Source organism: Heterodontus francisci, chromosome 28 (assembly GCF_036365525.1).
Source record: "Heterodontus francisci isolate sHetFra1 chromosome 28, sHetFra1.hap1, whole genome shotgun sequence".
Taxonomy (NCBI): domain Eukaryota; kingdom Metazoa; phylum Chordata; class Chondrichthyes; order Heterodontiformes; family Heterodontidae; genus Heterodontus; species Heterodontus francisci.
The window spans coordinates 26,639,635-26,667,592 of record NC_090398.1 but is presented as its reverse complement, the minus strand read 5'-3'; the positions used below and the strand labels follow the sequence as shown (position 1 = coordinate 26,667,592).

Sequence of the window (27,958 nt, the reverse complement as noted above, 5' to 3'; positions counted from 1 at the left end):
TACATGCACAACTGGACAATATACATTTACATGTCGACAACAAAATCGCTATGAGTGAAAATTAGAATCAGTAACTGAATGATTTAAAGTAGACTGCGTAATTAAATACAGCCTACACTTAGTCTGAAGAGGCATCAAATCACTATCTTTAGAAATATGAACAGTACTTGGGGAATTGGAGTTTGAGGATTTATCGGGATCACTCTCGAGATACAATAGATGTGATTGGGGAATTGGAGTTTGAGGATTTATCAGGATCACTCTCGAGATACAACAGATGTGATTGGGGAATTGGAGATTGAGGATTTATCAGGATCACTCTCGAGATACAATAGATGTGATTGGGGAATTGGAGTTTGAGGATTTATCAGGATCACTCTCGAGATACAACAGATGTGATTGGGGAATTGGAGTTTGAGGATTTATCAGGATCACTCTCGAGATACAACAGATGTGATTGGGGAATTGGAGATTGAGGATTTATCAGGATCACTCTCGAGATACAATAGATGTGATTGGGGAATTGGAGATTGAGGATTTATCAGGATCACTCTCGAGATACAACAGATGTGATTGGGGAATTGGAGTTTGAGGATTTATCAGGATCACTCTCGAGATACATTAGATGTGATTGGGGAATTGGAGTTTGAGGATTTATCAGGATCACTCTCGAGATACAACAGATGTGATTGGGGAATTGGAGTTTGAGGATTTATCAGGATCACTCTCGAGATACATTAGATGCGATTGGGGAATTGGAGTTTGAGGATTTATCAGGATCACTCTCGAGATACAACAGATGTGATTGGGGAATTGGAGTTTGAGGATTTATCAGGATCACTCTCGAGATACAATAGATGTGATTGGGGAATTGGAGTTTGAGGATTTATCAGGATCACTCTCGAGATACAACAGATGTGATTGGGGAATTGGAGTTTGAGGATTTATCAGGATCACTCTCGAGATACAACAGATGTGATTGGGGAATTGGAGTTTGAGGATTTATCAGGATCACTCTCGAGATACATTAGATGCGATTGGGGAATTGGAGTTTGAGGATTTATCAGGATCACTCTCGAGATACATTAGATGTGATTGGGGAATTGGAGTTTGAGGATTTATCAGGATCACTCTCGAGATACAATAGATGTGATTGGGGAATTGGAGTTTGAGGATTTATCGGGATCACTCTCGAGATACAATAGATGTGATTGGGGAATTGGAGTTTGAGGATTTATCAGGATCACTCTCAAGATACAATTGATGTGATTGGGGAATTGGAGTTTGAGGATTTATCAGGATCACTCTCAAGATACAATAGATGTGATTGGGGAATTGGAGCCTGTGGATTTATCAGGATCACTCTCGAGATACAATTGATGTGATTGGGGAATTGGAGTTTGAGGATTTATCGGGATCACTCTCGAGATACAATAGATGTGATTGGGGAATTGGAGTTTGAGGATTTATCAGGATCACTCTCGAGATACAATAGATGTGATTGGGGAATTGGAGTTTGAGGATTTATCAGGATCACTCTCGAGATACAATAGATGTGATTGGGGAATTGGAGTTTGAGGATTTATCAGGATCACTCTCGAGATACAATAGATGTGATTGGGGAATTGGAGTTTGAGGATTTATCGGGATCACTCTCAAGATACAATAGATGTGATTGGGGAATTGGAGCCTGTGGATTTATTGGGATCATTCTCGAGATACACTAGATGTGATTGGGGAATTGGAGTTTGAGGATTTATCAGGATCACTCTCGAGATACAATAGATGTGATTGGGGAATTGGAGTTTGAGGATTTATCAGGATCACTCTCGAGATACAATAGATGTGATTGGGGAATTGGAGTTTGAGGATTTATCAGGATCACTCTCAAGATACAATTGATGTGATTGGGGAATTGGAGTTTGAGGATTTATCAGGATCACTCTCAAGATACAATTGATGTGATTGGGGAATTGGAGTTTGAGGATTTATCGGGATCACTCTCGAGATACAATAGATGTGATTGGGGAATTGGAGTTTGAGGATTTATTGGGATCATTCTCGAGATACAATAGATGTGATTGAGGAATTGGAGTTTGAGGATTTATCAGGATCACTCTCGAGATACAATAGATGTGATTGGGGAATTGGAGTTTGAGGATTTATCGGGATCACTCTCGAGATACAATAGATGCGATTGGGGAATTGGAGTTTGAGGATTTATCGGGATCACTCTCGAGATACAATAGATGCGATTGGGGAATTGGAGTTTGAGGATTTATCGGGATCACTCTCGAGATACAATAGATGCGATTGGGGAATTGGAGTTTGAGGATTTATCGGGATCACTCTCGAGATACAATAGATGCGATTGGGGAATTGGAGTTTGAGGATTTATCGGGATCACTCTCGAGATACAATAGATGTGATTGGGGAATTGGAGTTTGAGGATTTATCGGGATCACTCTCGAGATACAATAGATGCGATTGGGGAATTGGAGTTTGAGGATTTATCGGGATCACTCTCGAGATACAATAGATGCGATTGGGGAATTGGAGTTTGAGGATTTATCGGAATCACTCTCGAGATACAATAGATGTGATTGGGGAATTGGAGTTTGAGGATTTATCGGGATCACTCTCGAGATACAATAGAAGCGATTGGGGAATTGGAGTTTGAGGATTTATCGGGATCACTCTCGAGATACAATAGATGCGATTGGGGAATTGGAGTTTGAGGATTTATCGGGATCACTCTCGAGATACAATAGATGCGATTGGGGAATTGGAGTTTGAGGATTTATCAGGATCACTCTCGAGATACAATAGATGTGATTGGGGAATTGGAGTTTGAGGATTTATCGGAATCACTCTCGAGATACAATAGATGTGATTGGGGAATTGGAGTTTGAGGATTTATCGGGATCACTCTCGAGATACAATAGATGCGATTGGGGAATTGGAGTTTGAGGATTTATCGGGATCACTCTCGAGATACAATAGATGTGATTGGGGAATTGGAGTTTGAGGATTTATCGGAATCACTCTCGAGATACAATAGAAGTGATTGGGGAATTGGAGTTTGAGAATTTATCGGGATCACTCTCGAGATACAATAGATGCGATTGGGGAATTGGAGTTTGAGGATTTATCGGGATCACTCTCGAGATACAATAGATGCGATTGGGGAATTGGAGTTTGAGGATTTATCGGAATCACTCTCGAGATACAATAGATGTGATTGGGGAATTGGAGTTTGAGGATTTATCGGGATCACTCTCGAGATACAATAGATGCGATTGGGGAATTGGAGTTTGAGGATTTATCGGAATCACTCTCGAGATACAATAGAGGTGATTGGGGAATTGGAGTTTGAGAATTTATCGGGATCACTCTCGAGATACAATAGATGCGATTGGGGAATTGGAGTTTGAGGATTTATCGGGATCACTCTCGAGATACAATAGATGTGATTGGGGAATTGGAGTTTGAGGATTTATCGGAATCACTCTCGAGATACATTAGATGTGATTGGGGAATTGGAGTTTGAAGATTCAATAGTGTAAGAAATTATTGATGAAGATAGAATCCTTTCAATCTTTGGATGTTTATATAAATGGGGTCAGTATAGATCAATAAGTTACTGACCAATTTCATCTAAAGAAACCTTCTTTACTGATCCATGATGAAGTATTTGGAGATAAATTCCAGGGCATTTCATTTACATAAACAGATATTTAACTGAAGCCGTGCACAATTGGTGGCCGAGGTGGAGCATGCTCACTGCCACTACTGAGTCAGAACTCTGCATCAATTAATGACCCTCAGTTAGTCCGCTCCTCCTATTGCCTACAATCAGATTGACAGCTCTTCCAATCAATCCGAAAACACGGAGCCCATAGCCCCGCTCACACCTTCGACCAGCACTGCGTTATGTTGCTTTTATTTTATTCTTTCATGGGATGTGGTCATCGCGGTCATGGCCAACATTTATTTCACATCCCTAATTGCTCGAGAAGGTGGTGGTGAGCTGCCTTCATAAACCACTGAAGTCCATGCGTTGTAAGTACACCCACAGTGCTGTGAGGCAGGGAGTTCCAGGATGTTGACACAGCGACAGTGAATAAATGGCAATAGAGTTCCAGGTCACTATGGTGTGTGACTTGGAGGGACGCTTACAGACGGTGGTGTTCTCATGCATCTGCTGCCCTTGGCCTTGTAGGTGGTATACAGTAAATAGAAAAGTCCTGGGGAAAATTGATGTCCAGAGAGATTTGGGTGTTCAGGTCCACTGTTCCCTGAAGGTGGCAACGCAGGTAAATAGAGTGGTCAAGAACGCATACGGCATGCTTTCCTTCATCGGACGGGGTATTGAGTACAAGAGTTGGCAGGTCATGTTACAGTTGTATAGGACTTTGGTTCGGCCACATTTGGAATACTGCGTACAGTTCTGGTCGCCACATTATCAAAAGGATGTGGATGCTTTGGAGAGGGTGCAGAGGAGGTTCACCAGGATGTTGCCTGGTATGGAGGGCGCTAGCTATGAAGAGAGGTTGAGTAGATTAGGATTATTTTCATTAGAAAGACGGAGGTTGAGGGGGGACCTGATTGAGGTGTACAAAATCATGAGAGGTATAGACAGGGTGGACAGCAAGAGGCTTTTTCCCAGAGTGGGGGTTTCAATTACTAGAGGACACGAGTTCAAAGTGAAAGGGGAAATGTTTAGGGGGGATATGCGTGGAAAGTTCTTTACGCAGAGGGTGGTGGGCACCTGGAACGCGTTGCCAGCGGAGGTGGTAGACGCGGGCACGATGGAGTCTTTTAAGATGTATCTAGACAGATACATGAATGGGCAGGAAGAAAAGAGATACAGAAGCTTAGAAAATAGGCGACATGTTTAGAGAGAGGATCTGGATCGGCGCAGGTTTGGAGGGCCGAAGGGCCTGTTCCTGTGCTGTAATTATCTTTGTTCTTTGTTCTTTGTTCTTTGGTAGAGGTAATGGGTCTGGAAGGTACTGTCAAAGGAGCCTTGGCAAGTTGCTCCACTGCATCTTGTAGATGGTACACACTGCCTCTATTGTGTGCCAATGGTGGAGGGAGTGACTGCTTAAGGTGTTGGATGGGGTGCTGATGAATCAGGTTGCTTTGTCCTGTATGGTGTCGAGCTTCTTGGGTGTTGTTGGGAGCTGCACTCAGCTTAGATTAACACCGGTCATAGACAGAATGTTTGAAACTACTATTAAAAATTTTATAGCAGGGCATTTAGAAACATTCAAGGTAATCAGGCAGAGTCAACATGGTTTTGTGAAAGGGAAATCATATTTAACCAATTTATAGGAGTTCTTTGAAGAAGTAACATGTGCTGTGGATAAAGGGGAACCGGTGGATGTACTGTACTTAAATTTCCAGAAGGCATTTAATAAGGTGCCACATCAAAGGTTATTGTGGAAAATGAAAGCTCACAGTGTAGGGGGGTAATAACATGTTAAGGTTATTATTGGCATTGAAAGAAGATTGGCTTGCTAACAGGAAACAGAGAATAGGCATAAATTGGTCATTTTCCGGTTGGCAAGATGTAATGAGTGGTGTGCCATCGGATCAGTGCTGGGGCCTCCACTTTTGCAATTTATATAAATGACTTGGATGAAGAGACTGAAGGTATGGTTATCAAGTTTGCTGATGACATCAAGATAGGTAGGAAAATAAGTTGTGAAGAGAACATAAGGAGGCGACAAAGGGATATAGATAGGTTATGTGACTGGCTAAAGATCTGATAAATGGAGTATAATGTGGAAAAATGTGAAATTGTCCATTTTGGCAGGATGAATTGTAAAAAAAAGCATATTATCTAGATGGTGAGAGATTGCAGAACTCTGAGATGCAGAGGGATCTGGGTGTCCGAGTGCATGAGTTTAGTACGCAGGTACAGCATGTAATTAGGAAAGCGAATGGAATGTTATCATTTATTGCGAGGGGAATTGAATACAAAAATAGGGAGGTTATGCTTCAGTTATACAGGATATTGTGGAGACCACATCTGGAGTACTGTGTACAGTATTGGTCTGCTTATTTAAGGAAGGATGGAAATGCAGTGGAAGCATTTCACAGAAGATTTACTAGACTAATACCTGGAATGGGTGGGTTGTCCTATGAGGAAAGGTTGGACAGGCTGGACTGGAGTTTAGAAGAGTAAAGGGTGACTTAATTGAAATATATAAGATTCTGACAGTGTGGATGTAGGAGGAAGTTTCCTCTTATGGAAGAATCTAGAACTAAGGGCTACTGTTTAGACATAAGAGGTCGCCCATTTAAGACAGAGATGAGGAGAGGGTTGTGAATCTTTGGAATTCTCTTCCCCAAAAGGTAGTGGAAGCTGTGTCTTTGAATATTTTTAAGACAGAGGTAGATAGATTCTTGCTCAGCAAGGAAGTGAAAGGTTATCGGGGGTAAACAGGAATGTGGAGTTGAGGTTACAATCAGATCAGCAATGAGCTTATTGAAGGGCAGGGCAGGTTAGAAGGGCCGAGTGACCTACTCCTGCTCTTATTTCATATGTTTATCCCGGTGGGGGATGCAGCAATGGTAATGTCATTAAATGCCAAGGGGAGATGGTTAGTTTCTCTCTTCCTGGAGATGCTCTTTGCCTGGCACTTGTGTGGCGTCAATGTTACTTGCCACTAGAGCATGGCTACCCGACCCAAACCAGACAGGACCTGATGACGTGTCGGGGTCGGGTTGGGTCGTTCTTTCGGGTCTGGCATTTGGGCTCGGGTCAGGTCGCACCAGGTCGGACACACACTAACACTATCAGAGCCTTGCGTAACAATTGTTTGTGAAACACTAGAAAACGCAGATCTTTTGAAGTGTGTTTCCTACTCTGCTTGGTATTTCAACTTACTGTGTACTAATCAATAAACGGTTCTTACCTACACTGTAGCAGAACTCAGCCCCAGGCTCATAATTATCCGGTTCGCCCTTTCTTGCCTTTTCCTGATTCTAGGGGTGTTGAAAGTCTTTGCCGTTTTAATCATAATGAAATATTTACAATGTAATCAGTTGCTGCACTGTTATGTACTAAGATGTTTTTAATGAGTTCTATTTTTCATTGACACAAATTTAAATTTTTTGTGTTTAGTTTATCTCTTGGTTTCCCTTCGTGCTTTGTATTCTTGGTGACAAAAGCAGTTTAACAGCTTCAATCTGCATTAATAGGAACTTGGCCCTTTTCTTTAATTGCACAGTTTTCAAATGAATCGACTGCATCTCGTTAGGTGTTGGAAAGACTTCTCGTGCCTGTCTCAAAACATATTGTATTGAATAAAGAAAGTAAAGGAGGCTTGTGAAGTAAATTAAGAGATTTATAGGGGAAAGACAACGAATTAGGCTTTGAATTTGGAATATATTTAATGAAGTGTCAGACCTGATAAATCGCTGTTTTTAGTTTAATGTGGCCTCAGTGTTTATGGATAATTTATGAAATTAAGAGGCATTTTTCATATACAAATCTGGGCATTGGTGCTTAACAGTTGATATATAATTTTGAATATATTTTAATTCCTTTATTCATGTGACGAAGCGGTCGTAAATCAGTTAATATTTTTGTTTGCAAAATCTGACCTACTGGATTAAAATATTGAATCAAGGAGATACATTTCAAAGATTACTGGACTAGTAATCCAGAGACCTGGACTCAATCCAGTGACGGCAGGACGTCAAGGCAGGAAACACTCCGCACTGCTCTGCAGTGAATGATTCCATCGAAAGTAGAGTACCACCTCTTTAATATAGGAATGTATATTTTATAATTAATCACTCAGGACCTTCCTGGTCTCTGCATCTCAGCTGCTCACTGGATAAACCTGCAGCAAGTATTTCAACCTGTAAAGCAGGAGTCTAGGTCATGTATAATGATATTTTCTGAGCCTTCGGGCAATGCTGTGTTTATTTTAAGCAATACAGATACTGGTACAGTGTGGGATAACCTGTCTGGGCACAACTCCATGGGTTTCTGTTTAACTAGTGACCAAACAATCACTAACTTCTATGGTAACAATCTTCGGCTCACTACCTCCAGTACATGGCTCCAGTATTAATGTACTTTTTAAACAACCTTTCAAGTCCATTTACAGTTTTTGTTGTTTACCTGCACAAGCTTAAAAAGTAAAAAACAGAAGCTGGGTTTACTGAACATTCCGGTGGTCGGGTCGGGCATGGGAAAGAATGAAAGGACTCGGGCCGGATCGGGTTTCATTTGCAGACCCGAGCAGGCCTTCACTTTCCACTTACCAGCCCAAGCCTGAATGATGTCCAGGTCTTTCTGCAGTGGAGAGAGATGCGACTGCTTACAGAACATCGGCGCAGGTTCAACCATGATCGCCCATAGTACAACTCGAGGGTCACAATACTGAGCTGTTAACTCTGTTTCACTCTCCATAGATGCTGCAGGACCTGCTGAGTCTTTCCAACATTTTCTGATTATTATTTTGTTTAAATAATCGCTAGCAAATCAGCCAGGCTCAAACACAGTCTGGCTTCCTCGAACACCCGGGATTTCCTGCACACACGCACTGTTCCTCCCTGCTGGTAATCCAGGCATTTCCAGTGACATAAACAAAAACAGAAAATGTTGGAAATTCTCAGCAGGTCAGACAGCATCTGTGGAGAGAACAGCAGAATGAGTATTTCAGGTCAATGATCTTTCATCAGAATCCAATTCACAGGAAGTATTAATAAACTAAATCTCACAAAGTCTTGGTAAAATATGTAGGTGGTAAGGAGCGTCCACGGGCAGGACAGGTAGAGAGGAGGAAAGATTTAGGGAGGTAATTCCAGAGTTTAGGACCGAGGCAGCTGAAGACACTGCCCCAATGGTGAAAATCTGGAATGTAACATAATTTGAGGAGTGCAGGCATCTCAGAGGATTGTAGGGTTGGAGGAGATTACAGAGATAGAGAGGGATGAGACCAGGGAGGGATCTGAATGATAAAGATAAATTTTAAATCAGAGCTTTGCTGGACAGGGAGACAATGTCGGTCAGTGAGCACAGGGTTGATTGGTGAACGGGACAAGCTGTGCATTAAAATACAGACAGCAGAGTTTTGGATGAGCTGAAGATTATGGAGGGTCAAGCTGGGATTCTGACCAGGAGACCACTGAAATACTTGAGTCGAGAAGTAACAACGATAAGGATGAATGTTTCAGCAGCTGACCAGCAAAAGCAGGAGTAGAGGTCGCCGATGTTAAGGAGGTGAAAATAAGCTGTCATGGTGATGCAGAGTATGTGTGGTCAGAAACTCAATTCAGGGTCAAAATGGACACCGAGGTTGGAAACAGTTCGACTCGGCCTCAGACAGTTGTCGGGGAGAGGGATGTTGCCAGTGGTTAGAGAACAGAATTTACATCATGGCCGAAGACAATGGTTTAGGTCTCCCCAATATTTATTTAATTCAAGTAAATTTATGCTCATCAAATACTGGATGTCGGACAAGCCATGTGAAAAATCTGTGGCTGGAATGAGAAGAGTCCTTCATTGCTAAAGGGATTGAGTTTAAAAGCAGAGAGGTTATGTTGCAGCTGTATAAGGTACTGCTGAGGCCGCACCTGGAGTACTGTGTGCAGTTTTGGTCTCCTTACTTGAGAAAGGATGTACTGGCACTGGAGGGGGTGCAGAGGAGGTTCACTCGGTTGATTCCGGAGTTGAGGGGGTTGGCTTATGAGGAGAGACTGAGTAGATTGGGATTATATTCATTGGCGTTCAGAAGAATGAGGGGGGATCTTATAGAAACATATAAAATTATGAAGGGAATAGATAAGATACAAGTAGAGAGGATGTTTCCACTGACAGGTGAAGCTAGGACAAGAGGGCACAGCCTCAAGATTAGAGGGAGCAGATTTAGGACTGAATTGAGAAGGAACTTCTTCACCCAGAGGGTTGTTAATCTATGGAATTCCTTGCCCAGTGAAGTAGTTGACGCTTCTTCAGTAAACGTTTTTAAAGCTAAGGTAGATATCTTTGTGAACAATAAAGGAATTAAGGGATACGGTGAGAGCGCGGGTAAGTGGATCTGAGTCCACGAAAAGATCAGCCATGATCTTATTGAATGGCGGAGCAGGTTCAAAGGGCCGGACGGCCTACTCCTGCTCCTAGTTCTTATGTTCTAAGAGAAACCTTTGACAGTGAGTGAAGATGATTATCTGGCGACTATTGTTCCGAGAGCATTGGAATCAGGAGAGGATAATCCCACCCAGTTAGACAACAGAGGAGAGGTGTTGCTGGAGGATGGTGAGTTCACCATGTCAAAATCTACAGACTGGTCATGAAGGAACTTCAAACAAACACAGTCACATAGGATATCATTTGTAACTTTAATAAGGGCCTGCATCAGTGCTGTGGTTTGGGCAGAAACCTGATTGGCAGTCACTCAAACATGGCACTCCTGGAAAGATGGGCATGCATTGTGGATGTGACAACACATTCATGAGCTTGACAGGAAAGAGAGTTTGGAGATAGGATGGTAGTTTGCAACGACAGAGGGATCAAGGGTGTTTCTGTTGAGGAGAGGGTAATGACAACAGAAACAGAGGAGGACAGTTCCTGAAGGGAGGAAGCCATTAGCAATATCAACTGTAATCATGGAGGAGGGGAGTGGGGCAGCACAGTGGTGCAGTGGTTAACACCTCAGCCTCACAGCTCCAGCGACCAGAGTTCAATTCTGGGTACTGCCTGTGTGGAGTTTGCAAGTTCTCCCTGTGTCTGCGTGGGTTTTCTCCGGGTACTCCAGTTTCCTCCCACCACCAAAAGACTTGCAGGTTGATAGGTAAATTGGCCATTATAAATTGCCCCCAGTATAGGGAGGTGGTAGGGAAATATAGGGACAGGTGGGGATGTGGTAGGAATATGGGATTATTGTAGGATTAGTATAAATGGGTGGTTGATGGTCGGCACAGACTCGGTGTGCCGAAGGGCCTGTTTCAGTGCTGTATCTCTAAACTAAACTATAAGCTAAACTAACATGGGGACGAGGAAGGGAAGGAGGTGGTTATTTAAATATAATGGTGGAAGTATTTAAGTAATTACAGAAGTAGACCCATCTGAATCCCAGATGGAAAATATTTGGGGAAAACTGCATAAAAATTGATGTGTCCATTTCTCTACAGTAAAGCACAATGATTGTTCTCAGCATATTGCTGGTCTGGTCACTATCCTGATTCCAGCCCCAGAGTCACCGGGTAAGTCAGTGTTGTGGGTTCTGCAGGTAATGAACACACCCTGGGTAAAGATCAGTTGTACAAGGCAGTCATAAACACAACCTTCAGCCTGATCAGTTCAATCCTCCCCCGCCCTATTCTCTGGCACAGGGCTGAATCTGAATCGCACATCATCTCATTCAGATTGGATTGTCCTGATCCTTTAACCAGTCATTAAAATTACTTGCATATACAATCACTAAACTGCCCCCAAACTGTTCCGAAGACCCCACACTGAAACCATGTTCGGTAGCTGGAATCAAATCTTTATCCTGAATTTGGTTTCATTGTTCACCATAAATCCTCTATTATCAAACTATAAACGGGCAGAGTCCGCAAGGGACGAAGATTGTGGTTAGTTTATTGGGATCAAACTTCATAGAGAAGGGCAAAGTGAACAATCTGATTTAACATGGCATTTATTTGGAATTACCTTTCCTTTAGATCATGAGCTGTTTCTTGGAGCTGATTCTAATTTACCAATAATGCGATATAGAATCCTAGCTGTATTAAGCTCAGAATCAGGCATTTTACAAAGTTCTTCCGTCGCCTCTGCCTCCAGGCTCACTTCTTTGACCAGGAGTCCTCCCCCCGACCAGCAGACCCATTCACCTGCCTCCAGCATTCTCCCTCTACCTGGACCCCTCCCCCTGGCCTCTTACTCGCTCTTGATCGCTTCATTGAAAACTGTCGGCGAGACATTGGTCATCTCAATTTCTCTGCCCCCCTCACCCACTCACTCTAACCTGTCCCCCTCTGAACTTGAGGCACTCCGTTCTCTCAGGTCTAACCCCGACATAGTCATAAAACCTGGAGGTGGTGCTGTTGTCGTATGGCGTACCGACCTCTACCTTGCAGAAGCTCAATGCCAACTCACGGACACTTCTTCCTACCTCCCTCTGGACCATGACCCCACCACCGAACATCAAGCCACCGTCCAAAGGACTGTCACTGACCTCATCTCCTCTGGAGATCTTCCCTCTGCAGCTTCCAACCTCATAGTCCCACAACCCTGGACAGCCCACTTCTACCTCCTTCCCAAAATCCACAAATGGGACTGTCCCGGCAGACTCATTGTGTCAGCCTGCTCCTGCCCCACTGAACTTATTTCTTCCTATCTAGACTCTATCTTTTCTCCGCTGGTCCAGTCTCTTCCCACCTACATCCGTGACTCTTCTGACGCTCGACGTCATTTTGACAATTTCCAGTTTCCTGGTCCCAACCGCCTCCTCTTCACGATGGACGTCCAATCGCTCTACACCTCCATCCCCCACCAGGATGGTTTGAGGGCTCTCCGCTTCTTCCTGGAACAGAGGCCCAACCAGTCCCCATCCACCACCACCCTCCTCCGCCTGGCTGAACTTATTCTCACATTGAACAACTTCTCCTTCAACTCCACACACTTCCTGCAAGTAAAAGGTGTCGCTATGGGTACCCACATGGGTCCTAGTTATGCCTGTCTTTTTGTGGGATATGTCGAGCATTCTTTGTTCCAGTGCTACTCAGGCCCCCTCCCCCAACTCTTTGTCCGGTACATTGATGACTGTATTGGTGCCGTTTCCTGCTCCCGCCCCGAACTGGAAAACTTTATCAACTTTGCTTCCAATTTCCACCCTTCTCTCACCTTTACATGGTCCATCTCTGACACTTCCCTTCCCTTCCTCGACTTCTCTGTCTCCATCTCTGGGGATAGGTTGTCTACTAATATCCATTATCAGCCCACCGACTCCCACAGCTACCTCGACTACACTTCTTCACACCCTACCTCCTGTAAGGACTCCATTCCATTCTCCCAGTTTCTCGGTGTCCGACGCATCTGCTCTGATGATGCTACCTTCCATGACGGTGCTTCTGATTTGACCTCCTTTTACCTCAACCGAGGATTTCCCCCCACTGTGGTTGACAGGGCCCTCAACCGTATCCGGCCCATTCCCCGCACCTCTACCCTCACCACTTCCCCTCCCTCCCAGAACCGTGACAGGGTTCCCCTTGTCCTCACTTATCACTCCATCAGCCTCCATATCCAAAGGAACATCCTCCGCCATTTCCGCCACCTCCAGCGTGATGCCACTACCGGTCGCATCTTCCCCTCCCTTCCCCTGTCAGCATTCCGAAGGGATCGTTCCCTCCGCGACACCCTGGTCCACTCCTCCATTAACCCCACCACCTCGTCTCCATCCCATGGCACCTTCCCCTTCAATCGCAGGAGGTGCAATACCTGCCTATTTATCTCCTCTCTCCTCACTATCCCAGGCCCCAAATACTCCTTTCAGGTGAAGCAGCGATTTACTTGTACTTCTTTCAATGTAGTATACTGTATTCGCTGCTCACAGTGTGGTCTCCTCTACATTGGGGAAACCAAGCGCAGACTGGGTGACCGCTTTGCGGAACATCTCCGCTCAGTCCGCAAGCAGGACCCTGAGCTTCCGGTTGCTTGTCATTTCAACACTCCGCCCTGCTCTCATGCTCACACCTCTGTCCTGGGATTGCTGCAGTGTTCCAGTGAACATCAACGCAAGCTCGAGGAACAGCATCTCATCTACCGATTAGGCACACTACAGCCTGCCGGACTGAACATTGAGTTCAATAATTTCAGAGCATGACAGCCCCCCATTTTACTTTCATTTTTAGTTATTTTTCTTCTTTTATTTTACTTTTTTACAATCTTTTTTTTTGCATTTATTTCATTTCATCTTAGTTTGTTCAGTTTGCTTACCTACTGTTTTTTTCAGGTTTACACTTGCTGCTGTTCAATATTCAGTGTATTAACAACTAATCTATACTAATGCTTTGTCTTTCAACACACCGTTAACATATTGTTTGCCTTTGCTCTGTGACCTTTTGGTCAGCTATGTGGCCTGGTCCAATCTGCACCTTCTCCTTTGTTATCTCTTGCCCCACCCCCACCTCACTTGCTTATAACCTGTGACTTTTCTAATATTTGTCAATTCCGAAGAAGGGTCACTGACCCGAAACGTTAACTCTGCTTCTCTTTCCACAGGTGCTGCCAGACCTGCTGAGTGGTTCCAGCATTTCTTGTTTTTATTTCAGATTTCCAGCATCCGCAGTATTTTGCTTTTATCCTTTGTATCATTGGCTGGCTAGTATTGCAAATTTACCTTTTCATTTCATTAAAGTAAAGATTTGGCAGTAGATTCAATTAATTGTGAGACTGAAAAACTGAAATGTTCATGAATTTCAGAATTATAATTTCCATTTAGTATTGCTGAAAATAGAGACATGTTGTTGAAGCTTTTCATCTTTTACTCATCAGGACAACAGGTTCAAAATCCTGGAACTCCCTTCCTAACAGCACTGTGGGTGTACCTACCCCAAATGGACTGTAGCGGTTCAAGAAGGCAGCTCACCACCACCTTCTCAAGGGCAATTAGGGATGTGCAATAAATGCTGGCCTGACCAGTGACGTCTACATCCCATGAATGAATAAAAAAAAATTCAAAATAATACCAATGCAAGGGAAAGAAGTAACTTTACACTGTCTGGCAAGACAGTGCTGATTGATTGGTAGAGGTGTTGCCACGGAGAATGCAGCAGTTTATGGTGACTGACAGTTAACTGATAAGCTTTGATTGAAATTTAAACCAGGCAGCTTGACTCTGATTGGTCAATACATTGCCCTGATGGATGAACCAGTGAATGGCTGTCGCTTATTTTGTTTAGCTGAAACAGGATCAATGTGTGTATGTCTGTAAAGAATAGGCCCCTGTGCATTGATATGCGTTTTTATCCAGTGCATGCAAATGTGCCACACTGCAAATCCGACTTCCAATCTTAAGTTCGTTGTCAGCATAATTCTTGGCACACTGAGCATTATTTAGCAAATGGTGTCTAATCACGGAATCACATCTAATGTGAGACACTTTGTTTTGAGTTTTGAATGCACGGGCTGGTTGGGTATGGCCTGTACCTTGCCCATTGTGAACAGTGGAAGGGACATGTTGTTTGATAAGATCTGCCAGTCTTTGCAACGTAAGACCTATATACCTAGCATCACACTGGCATTGAATTTCATATATCACATTACTCATTTGTGAGATAGGCAGGTGAAGATAGATGTTTCACATTGCTACTCTGCAGTAGTAACACGTGTGGTGTTCACCACTAACAGGATGCTGCCATCAAACCGAAAAGACATCCTGTTTCTCCTGATTTTACCTTCCCGCCTCACCTACAATAATCTTAATTCCCTTCATTTCATCTTGCATGGTTGCTGATTCTGCCCCTGTATCCGTTTGCTCCCCAGCTCTTTATTTGATTCCCTTTCCAAGTCGGATCACTATCCCTGCTCCCCTCTCCATCCTGCTGAATGTTGGATTTCCCATCCATTGCAAAGGATTCATCAAAGTTATTCAAAGTCTCTGCCAAATGTAGTTACTGGTTGGGAAAATGATACCTACAATACTGGGCGAGCAATTGGTTAATATTCCTCTTCAATATTACTTTAATTTTTGCTTACACATCTTTTTTTACTTATCACTCGACTCCTCCGTTTGGATCTATCTTCTCTGTCCTCCCGCCCTGTACAACATGGTCCTAATAATATTAAATGGCATTGAAATTACTAATCTTTTAACCATTGTAACAGTGACTGCAAGTCTCCCAGTTCTTTCTGTTTGTTGTTCCGAAGGGAAATCGGGTTCCTTTGCCTGAATAATTTCTGTATCATCAATGCAATTTTAATGCTCACCATGAAACCTGCTGCTGTTTATAATCTTTCCCACATAAACTGTCGTCTTCCAACTCAGTTCTTCAATTCCTTCAAGCCAAGGAACTAACCCTGATTCTGTGGATCCATGAACATGCTTATCCTGAAATAAATGGAGCAACAGCCCGTGAGTTTAAAAGAGAAGTGCAAACTGCCAAGTAAGTAATCCTCTTTTAACTCTTTGAGAGATTGTCACCCTCACAGAGTCACTGTCCCGCCAATTCAGTTCACTGTACTTGATATTAAGATGACACTGAAATGGTGGAACACAGTGAATACTCTGGGTTGTGAATACATTCCACCAGTAGCAGCTGAAGAGCTGAACATCATAACAAGCTGTCCGAGCAAAGCAATTCCAAAGCATCTGACACTGACATATTGGACAATATAAAACATTAACCGGCTGTATCTTATCCACAAAGTCTAAACATATCACCCTATCAGCCATCTCACAATGATCAGCAAAGTGATAGATGAACTCATCAATAGTGCCTTTAAATGTCAGTATTGACCCAACAATAAACTGGTTGTGGGTGTTCAGTTCATATTGCACCTGAAATCTTCAGACTTATTCACAAATGCAAGAGTTAAATTCCAGAGAAATGGTGATTGCAATTCCCCCTTAACAAGGCAGCATTTGACTCACTTTGGGAATGAAGAACCCGAACATCCTGAACTCTATATGGATTAAAGAGTGCCCCCACCTGCAATCCCGTAACCACCCACCTCTCCACTCCCACTACCCCATACCCCCTCCCCCAAACTCAGGGCTGGAAACTTTGAATTTCGGTGATAGGGGTTATGTTGAAGAATCCTGGACTCTAACTTTATCGTCATTACCATTTCATACAGTAGAAATCAATGCAGGAGTTCCTCAGGGTAGTGTCCTGGGCCCAACCATCTTCAGCTGCTTCATCAATGACCTTCCTTCAATCATAAGGTCAGAAGTGGGGATGTTCGCTGATGATTGCACAATGTTCAGCACCATTCGTGACTCCTCAGATACTGAAACAGTCTGTGTAGAAATGCAGCAAGACTTGGACAATATCCAGGCTTGGGCTGATAAGTGGCAAGTAACATTCGCGCCACACAAGTGCCAGGCAATGACCATCTCCAACAAGAGAGAATCTAACCATCTCCCCTTGACATTCAACAGCATTACCATCGCTGAAACCCCCACTATCAACATCCTAGGGGCTACCATTGACCAGAAACTGAACTGGAGTAGCCATATAAATACCATGGGTACAAGAGCAGGTCAGAGACTAGGAATCCTGAGACGAGTAACTCACCTCCTGACTCCCCAAAGCCTGTCCACCATCAACAAGGCACAGGTCAGGAGTGTGATGGAATACTCTCCACTTGCCTGGATGGGTGCAGCTCCAACAACACTCAAGAAGCTCGACACCATCCAGGACAAAGCAGCCCGCTTGATTGGCACCCCATCTTCAAACATTCACTCCCTCCACCACCGACGCACAGTGGCAGCAGTGTGTACCATCTACAAGATGCACTGCAGCAATGCACCAAGGCTCCTTAGACAGCACCTTCCAAACCCGTGAACTCGACCAACTAGAAGGACAAGGGCAGCACGTACATGGGAACACCACCACCTACAAGTTCCCCTCCAAGTCACACACCATCCTGACTTGGAACTATATCGGCGTTCCTTCACTGTCGCTGGGTCAAAATCCTGGAACTTACTTCCTAACAGCACTGTGGGTGTACCTACCCCAAATGGACTGCAGCGGTTCAAGAAGGCAGCTCACCACCACCTTCTCAAGGGCAATTAGGGATGGGCAATAAATGCTGGCCTGGCCAGCGACGTCCACATCCCGTGAATGAATTAAAATGAAATACATTTAAACGTTATTTACAACAGTACAATGTTAGCTGGCGAGATTATATTTTGAAGTTTTTTTTATTAAACAGTGCTGCTTCCAGTAAGTTAATTTCTGAATAAAACAATTCTTTCTAACTCGATCTATTATGGATATTACAACTAATCAATAACTTTGATCAACTATGCAGAGAAAAGACGACGAGTCCATTCGGGTACATATAATTGTGTTCAGTAAATTCAGGGTCCTTACCTTGTGCTGTGTCTCTTGATTGCAGTTCCAGACTGTCTGGTGGGTTCGAGTTGTGTGTTCTGCATGCACCCTGGTTAGAGATTAATTCCACATTTCAGTCATAAAGATGACCTTCAGACTTTTCATTACAATACAACATGCCCTGTTGTTTGGAGCAAGGAGAATCTGAATGCCACACGGTCTCATTCAAATTCGAACTGAATCACTGATCTTTTATCTAATGTCATGGATTCTGTGTATGGTAACAATGTCTAAATACCACCTCATCTGTGAGTGTGGTGGGAGAAGATTCGATCAAGGTTTTCACAAGGGAATTAGATTGTTACCTGAACAGGAAGAATGTGCGGTGTTACAGGGAGAAGGCACGGGGGTGATATTAGGTGAATTGTTCATTCAGCGAGCTGGTGGCGACATGTTGGGCCGAATGGCCTCCTTCAGCGCTGTAACGATTCCGTGGTTCAGAAGACCCCACAGAAATAGGGTGTTTCCGATTTCATTGTTCACCACAAAGCCTGCTTATTATCGGACTATAAAAAGACACAGATAGCAAGGAATAAAGATCACGATTCTTAGAATCAAACACCAGAATAAAATGCACAGCCAACCAATCATTGTAATTTATTAACAAAAGATCAATGATTATAAAATTCAGCAGACAGTCTTCAGTTCATTGATCAACCTTGATCAGAATGTTCACCCCCATGAGTATTATACTCCAAGTCTCACTTACTGGAACTGAATCAGCAAATGTGTGTCATAAATAAGTGAAACAACTGTAACATTGACTAATTCCCTATTATTGGTCTGACTGTAAATTTATACTTTAATTTCATTTTTTAAAATTCTGACATGATTCAATTCATTGCGTTTCAAGGAATTTGAAAATTAATTTCTTGCTTAAAATTATATTTCTCCTGACTCCCCCATGTCTAATTCCCTTTCCTCTGTCTCCGTGTTACTCCTTGCAGGTTTGTCTACCTATTATGGTCCTAACTTCTGAAGTTTTCATTCCTCCCTCACCTCCTACAATCCTAATTCTCCCATAGAACCAGAGAAAAGTTAAGGCACAGAGAAAGTCCATTAAGCCCATCGTGTCTGCACTGGCTGAAAAAAATCTAGTTTCCCAATCTAATTCCACCTTCCAGCACCTGCTCCGTAGTCTTGCTGGTTGCAGCACTTCATGTGTAGGTCCAGGTACCTTTCAAATGAGTTGGGAGTTTCTGCCTCCACCACTGATCAGGGCAGTGAATTCCAGATACCCACCCCCCTCTGGGTGAAAATGTTTATCATCAAGTCAACTCTAATCCTTCGACCAATCATCTGAAATCTGTGCCCCCTGGTAATTGACGTCTCCACTAAGAGAAGCAGGTCCTTCGTGATAAATCTGTCTAGGCCCCTCATAATTTTGTACACTTCAATTAAGTCATCCCTCAGCCTCCTCTGTTCTGAGGAAAACAACCCTCCCTATCCAATCTTTCCTGTTAGCTGCAACTTTCAAGCCCGGGCAACATTCTTGTAAATATCCTCTGTATTCTCTCTCGAGCAATTATGTCCTTTCTGTAATGTAGTGACCAGAACTGTACACAATACTCCAACTGTGGCCTAACCAGTGTTTTATACAGTTCCAGCATTACATCCCTGCTTTTGTATTCTATACCTCGGCCAATAAAGGAAAGCATTTCATATGCCTTCTTCACCAATCTATCTCCCTGTCCTTCCACCTTCAGGGGCCTGCAGACATGCACTCCAAGGTCTCTCACTTCTTCTACCTCTCACGATATCCTCCTGTTTATTGTGTATTTTCTTGCTTTGTTTGTCTTCCCCAAATGCATTACCTCACACTTCTCCAGATTGAATTCCATTTGCCACCTTTCCGCCCACTCAACCAAACCATTGATATCATTCTGGAGTCTACAGCTATCCTCTTCACTATCAATTACATGATCAATTTTTGTGTCACCTGTGAATTTCCCAATCATGCCTCCCACATATCAGTCCAAATCATTAATATATACCAGAAACAGCAAGGGGCCAACACTGACCCTTGTGGAACGCCACTGGAAACTGCCTTCCATTCCAAAAACATCCATCGACCATTACCCTTTGTGTCCTGTCACTGAGCCAATTTCAGAAACGATTCTCAGTGTCACATTGTAATGGTTGACCTGGATAAAGTTCCACACGCCTGTTCACTGCCTTTGTGCCAAGTTCCACTGGCTCCCAGTCCACCAGTAAATTGGTTTGAAGATTTTTGCCTGCATATTACAAACCCTTCTTGCCTGATTCCCTCCCTCTTTCATTAATCCCTTCCAGTCATACACCACTGTACATACTCTCCGCTCTTCCGGATGTTCCTGTGGAACAAAATTATTCCTCATTCACCACAATCTCTGCTCCAAACTCAGCAAATATTAGTCAAGAAACTATAGCTGGGACATCTGGAGCTCTTTGGAGCATAGGGACAACAGTAGAGTCATAGAATCATCGAGTTATCCAGCACAGAAACAGGCCCTTCGGCCCATCGTAACCGTGCAACCATGAAGCCTATCTATTCTAATCCCATTTTCCAGCACTTGGCCCATAGCGTTATATGCCATGACATTTCAAGTGCTCATCTAAATACTTCTTAAATGTTGTGAGGGTTCCTGCCTCTACCACCTCTTCAGGCAATGTGTTCCACATTCCAACCACACTCTGGGTGAATTTTTTTCCCTCAAATCCCCTCTAAACCTCCTGCCCCTGACCTTAAATCTACAGTCCCTGGTTATTGACCTCTCCGGTAAGGGGAAAAGGTTTCTTCCTATTTACCGTATCAATGCCCCTCATAATTTTGTATACCTCCATAAGGTCCCCCCTCAGCGTTCTATGCTCTAAGGAAAATAACCCTCGCCGATCCAGTCTCTCTTCATATCTGAAATACTCCAGCCCAGGCAACATCCTGGTGAATCTCCTCTGTACCCTCTCCAGTGCAATCACATCCTTAATATAATGTGGCGACCAGAACTGTACACAGTACTCCAGCTGTGGCCTAACTAGAGTTTTATACAGATCCATCATAACCTCCCTGCTCTTATATTCTATGCCTTGGCTAATAACGACAAGTATCCCATATGCCTTCCTAACCACCTTATCTACCTGTGCTGCTGCCTTCAGTGATCTATGGACACTTACACCAAGTTCCTTCTGACCTTCTGTACTTCCGAGGGTTCTACCATCCATTGTATATTCCCTTGCCTTGTTAGTCCTCCCAAAATGCATCACCTCGCACTTCTCAGGATTAAATTCCATTTGCCACTGCTCTGTCCATCTTACCAGCCCATCTATATCGTCCTGTAATCTAAGGCTTTCCTCCTCACTATTTACGACACCACCAATTTTCATATCATCTGCAAACTTACTGATCATACCTCCTATATTCATGTCTAAATCATTAATGTACACTACAAACAGCAAGGGTCCCAGCACTGATCCCTGCGATACACCACTGGTCACAGGTTTCCAACTGCAAAAACAACCTGCGACCATCACCCTCTGCCTCCTGCCACTAAGCCAATTTTGGATCCAATTTTCCAAATTGCCCTGGATCCCATGGGCTCTTACCTTCTTAACCAATCTCCCATGAGGGACCTTATCAAAAGCCTTATTGAAGTCCATATAGACGACATCAACTGCTTTACCCTCATCTGAGCACCTAGTCACCTCCTTGAAAAATTCATTCCGGTTAGTTAGACATGATCTCCCTGTGGCAAAGCCATGCTGACTATCCTTGATTAATCCCGGCCTCTCCAAGTGGAGGTTAATCCTGTCCCTCAGTGTTTTTTCCAATAGTGTCCCTACCACGGATGTTAGACTCACTAGCCTGTAATTACCTGGTTTATCCCTGCTCCTCTTCTTGAATAATGGTACACCATTTGCAGTCCTCCAGTCCTCTGGCACGTCTCCTGTGGCCACAGAGGATTTGAAAATTTGTGTCCGAGCCCCTGCAATCTCCTCTCTTTCCACACATAGCAGCCTTGGATACATTTAATCTGGGCCTGGGGATTTATCCAATTTTAAGCCCGCTAAAACCGCTAATACTCCTCCCTTCCAATGCTAATTTGTTCAGGTATATCACAATCCCCCTCACTGATCTCTACACCTACAGTAGGTCATTCAGGCCTTAGAGCCGTTTCTGCCATTCAATTTGATCATGGCTGATCACTCTATATAACTGCCTTTGCCCAATAATCACAGAATCACAGAATTGTTAGGGCACAGCAGGAGACCATTCAACCAATAATGTTTGCACTGGCTCTCTGAGTGAACAATTCACTTAGTGCCATTCCCCCGCCTTCTCCCCATAACCCTGTGTATTCCTCCTTTTCAGATAACTATATAATTCCCTATTGAATGTCTTGATTGAACCTGCCTCCACCGCACTCTCTGGCAGTGCATTTCAGATCATAACCACTCGCTGCATGAAAACATTTTCCCTCGTGTCACCATTGTTTATTTTTGCCACCTGCCTTATGTCTGTGCCCTCTCATTCTTGATTCTTTCAGGAGGGGGAACAGTTTTTCCCCATCTACTCTGTCCAGAAGACTCATAATTCTGAATATTTCTATCAAATCTCCTTTCGGCCCTCTGTTCTCCAAAGAAAACAGTCCCACCTTCTCCAATCTCTCTTCGTAGGAAGAAAGTAAAGCTGGTAGCAGGAGGCAGAAAAGTAGCAAGTGACATTCAAAGGCAGGAAAAACAAAGGTGAGCATCAACTTGGCTTAAAATGCAGAATAATGTCAAGAAGCACACAGCATTTGCAACAAGGTAGAGAATTTAAAGGGAACTGAATATTCAGGGATGTTCAACATGTAGGAAGGAAAGTCAAAAAGGATACAGAGGTGGTATTGCACTGAAAATAAGGGATGGATTCAGTACATTAGTCAGGGAGGATCTCAGATCAGAAGAACTAAATGTGGAATCTGTTTGGGTGGAGCGAAGAAACAGCAAGACATTGATAGGAGTTGTTTATCGGCCACCAAACAGTAGTGGTAGTGTGGGACATGGTACTAATCAGGAGATTAAAGAAGCATGTGGCATAGTAATATAGTAATCATGGGTAACTTCAATCTGCATATGAAACATAATGAGCGCTACTGCTGTGGAGGATGAGTTTCTGGAGTGTATTAAGGATAGTTTTCTAGAGCAGTATGTTGAGGAACCGACAAGAGGACAGGCTATTTTAGATCTGGTTTTATGTAATGAGACAAGGATAATTGATAATCTTGTTGTAAGAGAACCTTTAGGGATGAGTGACCATAATATGATAGAATTTTACATTATGTTTGAAAGTTATGTAGTTTAATACGAAGCCAGGGTGTTTAATTTGAACAGAGGAAATTATGAAAGTACGAGGGCAAATTGACTGAGGTGGATTGGGAAAATACATTAAAAGGTATGACAGTACATGGGCAATGGATAGTCTTTAAAGAAATATTACATAATTTACAGCAACTATAAATTCCTTCAAGGTATAAAAACACAAAAATAAATGCAGTCAGTGGTGGATAAGGAAGTAAGTTAAGGATTGAATAAGATTAAAAGAAAAGGCTGCACCTGAAGTACTGTGTGCATGTTTGGTCCCCTTACCTTCGGAAGGATATTACTGCCATAGAGGGAGTGCAACGAAGGTTCACCAGACTTGTTCCCAGGATGGCGGACTGTCCTATGAAGAAAGATTGGGTAAACTGGGCCTGTATTCTCTAGAGGTTCGAAGAATGAAAGGTGATCTCATTGAAACCTACAAAATACTTAAAGGGATAGACAGGGTAGATGCACCTCAGATATTTCCCCTAGTTAGGGAGTCTCGAGCCAGGGGACATAATTTTAAAATAAGGGGGAAGCCACTTAGGACAGAGATGAGGAGAAATTTCTTTACTCAGAGGGTTGTGAATCTTTGGAATTCTCTACCCCAGAGAGATGTAAATGCTCCGTCGTTGAGAATGTTTAAAGCAGAGATTGACAGATTCCTAAATAACAATGACGTAAAGGGATAGGAGGATAGTGTGGGAAAAGGGATTGAAGTGGAAGAGCAGTCTTGATCGTATTGAAAGGCGGGGCAGGCTTGATGGGCTAAATGGCCTACTGCTACTCCTATGTTCCTATATAAATGAAGTTCTTCATCCCTGAAAACATTCTTGTGAATCTTTTCTGCACTTTCTCCAATGTATTCACATCTTTCCATATATATTGCGCCCAGAACCTGATGCAATAAACCAGCTGAGGCCAAACTAGTGTATTATTACAAGTTCAATATAACCTCTTTGCACTTCTACTCATTGTCCCTATTAATAGAGGCCAGCATTCTGTATGTTTTAATTGGTCTCAATCTGTCCTGCCACCTTTAATGACATATGCATATATACAACCAGGTCCCTCTCTTTCTGCACCCCCTTTAGAGTCCTTCCCTTTACTTTATATTGTCTTACCATTTTCTTCCTACCAAAATGAATCACTTCACTTTTCTCCGCATTGAACTTCATCTGCCATGTGTGTGGCCATTCCACCAGCTTTTCCATGCCGTTTTGAAGTTCTACACTATCCTCCTCACATTTCAACAATGCTTCCAAGTTTTGTTTCAGCTGCAATTTTGAAATTGTGCCTGTTCACCAAGATCCAAGTCATTAATATATCAGGAATAGCAAGGGTCCCAACATTGACCCCTGGGGAACTCCACTACAAACCTTCATCCAGACAAAAAACATCCATTAACCACAACACTTTGTTACCTGTCCCTCATCCAATTTCCTACCCATGTTGCGACTGTCCCTTTTATTCCATGAGCTACACGTTTGCTCAAAGGTCTGCTGTGTGGCACGATATCAAACGCCCTTTGAAAGTCCATGTATACCACATCAACAGCATTGCCCTCATAAACTCTCTGGGTTACACACTGTCTGATCACACTGGGTCCATCCTCCCTGGGTTACACACTGTCTGATCACACTGGGACCATCCTCCACAGGCTACACACTGTCTGATCACACTGGGACCATCCTCCCTGGGTTACACACTGTCTGATCTCACTGGGTCCATCCTCCACAGGCTACACACTGTCTGATCACACTGGGACCATCCTCCCTGGGTTACACACTGTCTGATCTCACTGGGTCCATCCTCTCCGGGTTACACACTGTCTGATCACACTGGGTCCATCCTCCCCGGGTTACACACTGTCTGATCACACTGGGTCCATCCTCCCCGGGTTACATACTGTCTGATCACACTGGGTACATCCTCCCAGGGTTACACACTGTCTGATCACACTGGGTCCATCCTCCCCGGGTTACACACTGTCTGATCACACTGGGTCCAACCTCACTGGGTTACTCACTATCTGATCACACTGGGTCCATCCTCCCCGGGTTACACACTGTCTGATCGCACTGGGACCATCCTCCCATGGGTTACACACTGTCTGATCGCACTGGGTCCATCCTCCCCGGGTTACGCACTGTCTGATCACACTGGGTCCATCCTCCCCGGGTTACACACTGTCTGATCACACTGGGTCCATCCTCCCCGGGTTACACACTGTCTGATCACACTGGGTCCATCCTCCTTGGGTTACACACTGTCTGATCACACTTGGTCCATCCTCCCCCGATTAGGTCAATGACCTTTCCTCATTTCTATTGTATCCGTCTCTCTCAACACCAAATTTAATTTGTTCAATGTACTCTGTGCGTTTGTATTGAGAATGCTTATTTTGGATTTTGACCACACCCCCTAACCTGTGCTTCTGCTCCACTAATTTAATAACACGTTTATTCCTTTCTCCCCATTACATTTCTTCACATTTTTTTTGTTTTCCCTTAACCTACAGTGCCTGAAGCACAATTTCGAACTGTTCCTCTAATCTCTTCCCTTTCATTTGCTTTTGAACTATTATTGATAATTAATTGTATTCCTACCTTTTCTACCAGATCCCTTCCCTCCATTTACTCAGTTAAAGTCCTTGTTACTGATTTGGTTACTGGTGAGGTTTCAGCTGGAGTATTGTGTACAATTCTGGGCACCACATTTCAGGAAGTACTTGGAGGGGATACAGAGGAGATTTACCAGGATGATACCAGGGGTGAGGGATTTCAGTTACATGGTGAGATTGGAGAAGCTGAAATTGTTCTCTTTCGAGCAGGGAAGCAGATTGAATAGAGATATTAAACATTGAGAGATTGTGTTTGAGTGAGTCTGCAGAATCTGTTTCCTCTGGCAAGTGTCAGCAACCAGAGATCACAGTTTTAAAATAATTGACAATCCTCATCACTATCCGCAACTCCACCAACCTTTGTGTCGTCCGCAAACTTACTAATCAGACCAGCTACATTTTCCTCCAAATCATTTATATATACTACAAAGAGCAAAGGTCCCAGCACTGATCCCTGCGGAACACCACTAGTCACATCCCTCCATTCAGAAAAGCACCCTTCCACTGCTACCCTCTGTCTTCTATGACAGAGCCAGTTCTGTATCCATCTTGCCAGCTCACCTCTGATCTCGTGTGACTTCACCTTTTGTACCAGATTGCCATGAGGAACCTTGTCAAAGGCTTTACTGAAGTCCAAATAGACAACATCCACTGCCTTTCCTTCATCAATCATCTTCGTCACTTCCTCAAAAAACTCAATCAAGTTATTGAGACATGACCTCCCCTTCACAAAACCATGCTGCCTCTCACTAATAAGTTCGTTTGTTTCCAAATGGGAGTAAGTCCTGTCCCTAAGAATCCTCTCTAATAATTTTGCTACCACTGATGTAAGGCTCACCGGCCTATAACAGGGCGGCACAGTGGCGCAGTGGTTAGTACCGCAGCCTCACAGCTCCAGCGACCCGGGTTCAATTCTGGGTACTGCCTGTGTGGAGTTTGCAAGTTCTCCCTGTGTCTGCGTGGGTTTTCTCTGGGTGCTCCGGTTTCCTCCCACAAGCCAAAAGACTTGCAGGTTGGTAGGTAAATTGTCCATTATAAATTGCCCCTAGTATAGGTAGGTTGTAGGGACAGGTGGGGATGTGGTAGGAATATGGGATTAATGTAGGATTAGTATAAATGGGTGGTTGATGGTCGGCACAGATTCGGTGGGCCGAAGGGCCTGTTTCAGTGCTGTATCACTAAACTAAACTAAACTAAATTTCCTACATTGTAGAGGATAATGAATGTAAAAGAGTCAAATCTACCACTTCAGTATTTAGGGCATTTTCTACCCCTAAAAACATTTCAGAAATCAATCTGTGCATCACGTCACTATTTAAAGTCACATGATTTATAACATTACATTGCAGAATAATGTTAATAGTGGTAAATGTCCTCACCTCCTACAGTGCTGACTAGTCAGGTGCTGGCACCCTGTGAGATATGGTAAATATATTCAAATAGAAACACCAACCAACATGGACAATGTCACTGTTCATAGTGACTAGAGGAATCACATCGAGATATATATTATATATATATATTCATAAATTACCATAATGTAATATCAAAGTACAACAAATCAAAACATGAAATATAAATCTGTGAATAAAATAATACTTTCCTAGCACACTGTGTAAAACCGAGTGAAGGATCATTTAATTCTGTTTCATATTTCCCTGCAGAATATTCACAAGCTCAGAACGGTGTACTGCACCTTAGACAGGTTATATCTTTTTATCCATTTATTTATAACATTTAGAAGGTTGTGGGGTGATTTGATTGAGGCTTTTAGGATTTTGAAATGGATTGAGAGAGTAGACAGAAACTTTTTCTGCTCGTTGGGAATCTAGGACAAGGGAACATAACCTGAAAATCAGAGTCAGGCCATTCAAGAATGAACTAAGGAAAAACATTGTCTCTCAAAGGGTGGTGGAAATGTACAACTCC

General features: G+C 43.4%; 1 protein-coding gene across 1 annotated transcript in view; it reads right to left on the bottom strand.

Annotated features, from left to right (window-relative positions):
- The window catches only part of LOC137385153 (NACHT, LRR and PYD domains-containing protein 3-like), an 84,173-nt gene extending 65,764 nt beyond the window's left edge, over nucleotides 1–18,409 (bottom strand). Inside the window, exons 1-2 of the mRNA XM_068060094.1 lie at nucleotides 18,393–18,409; nucleotides 18,067–18,136 (exon numbers count right to left, since the gene is read on the bottom strand). The gene's annotated coding sequence lies outside the window, so the exon portion shown is untranslated. The remainder of the gene's footprint in view (nucleotides 1–18,066; nucleotides 18,137–18,392) is intronic.
- Nucleotides 18,410–27,958: the final 9,549 nt, after the last annotated feature.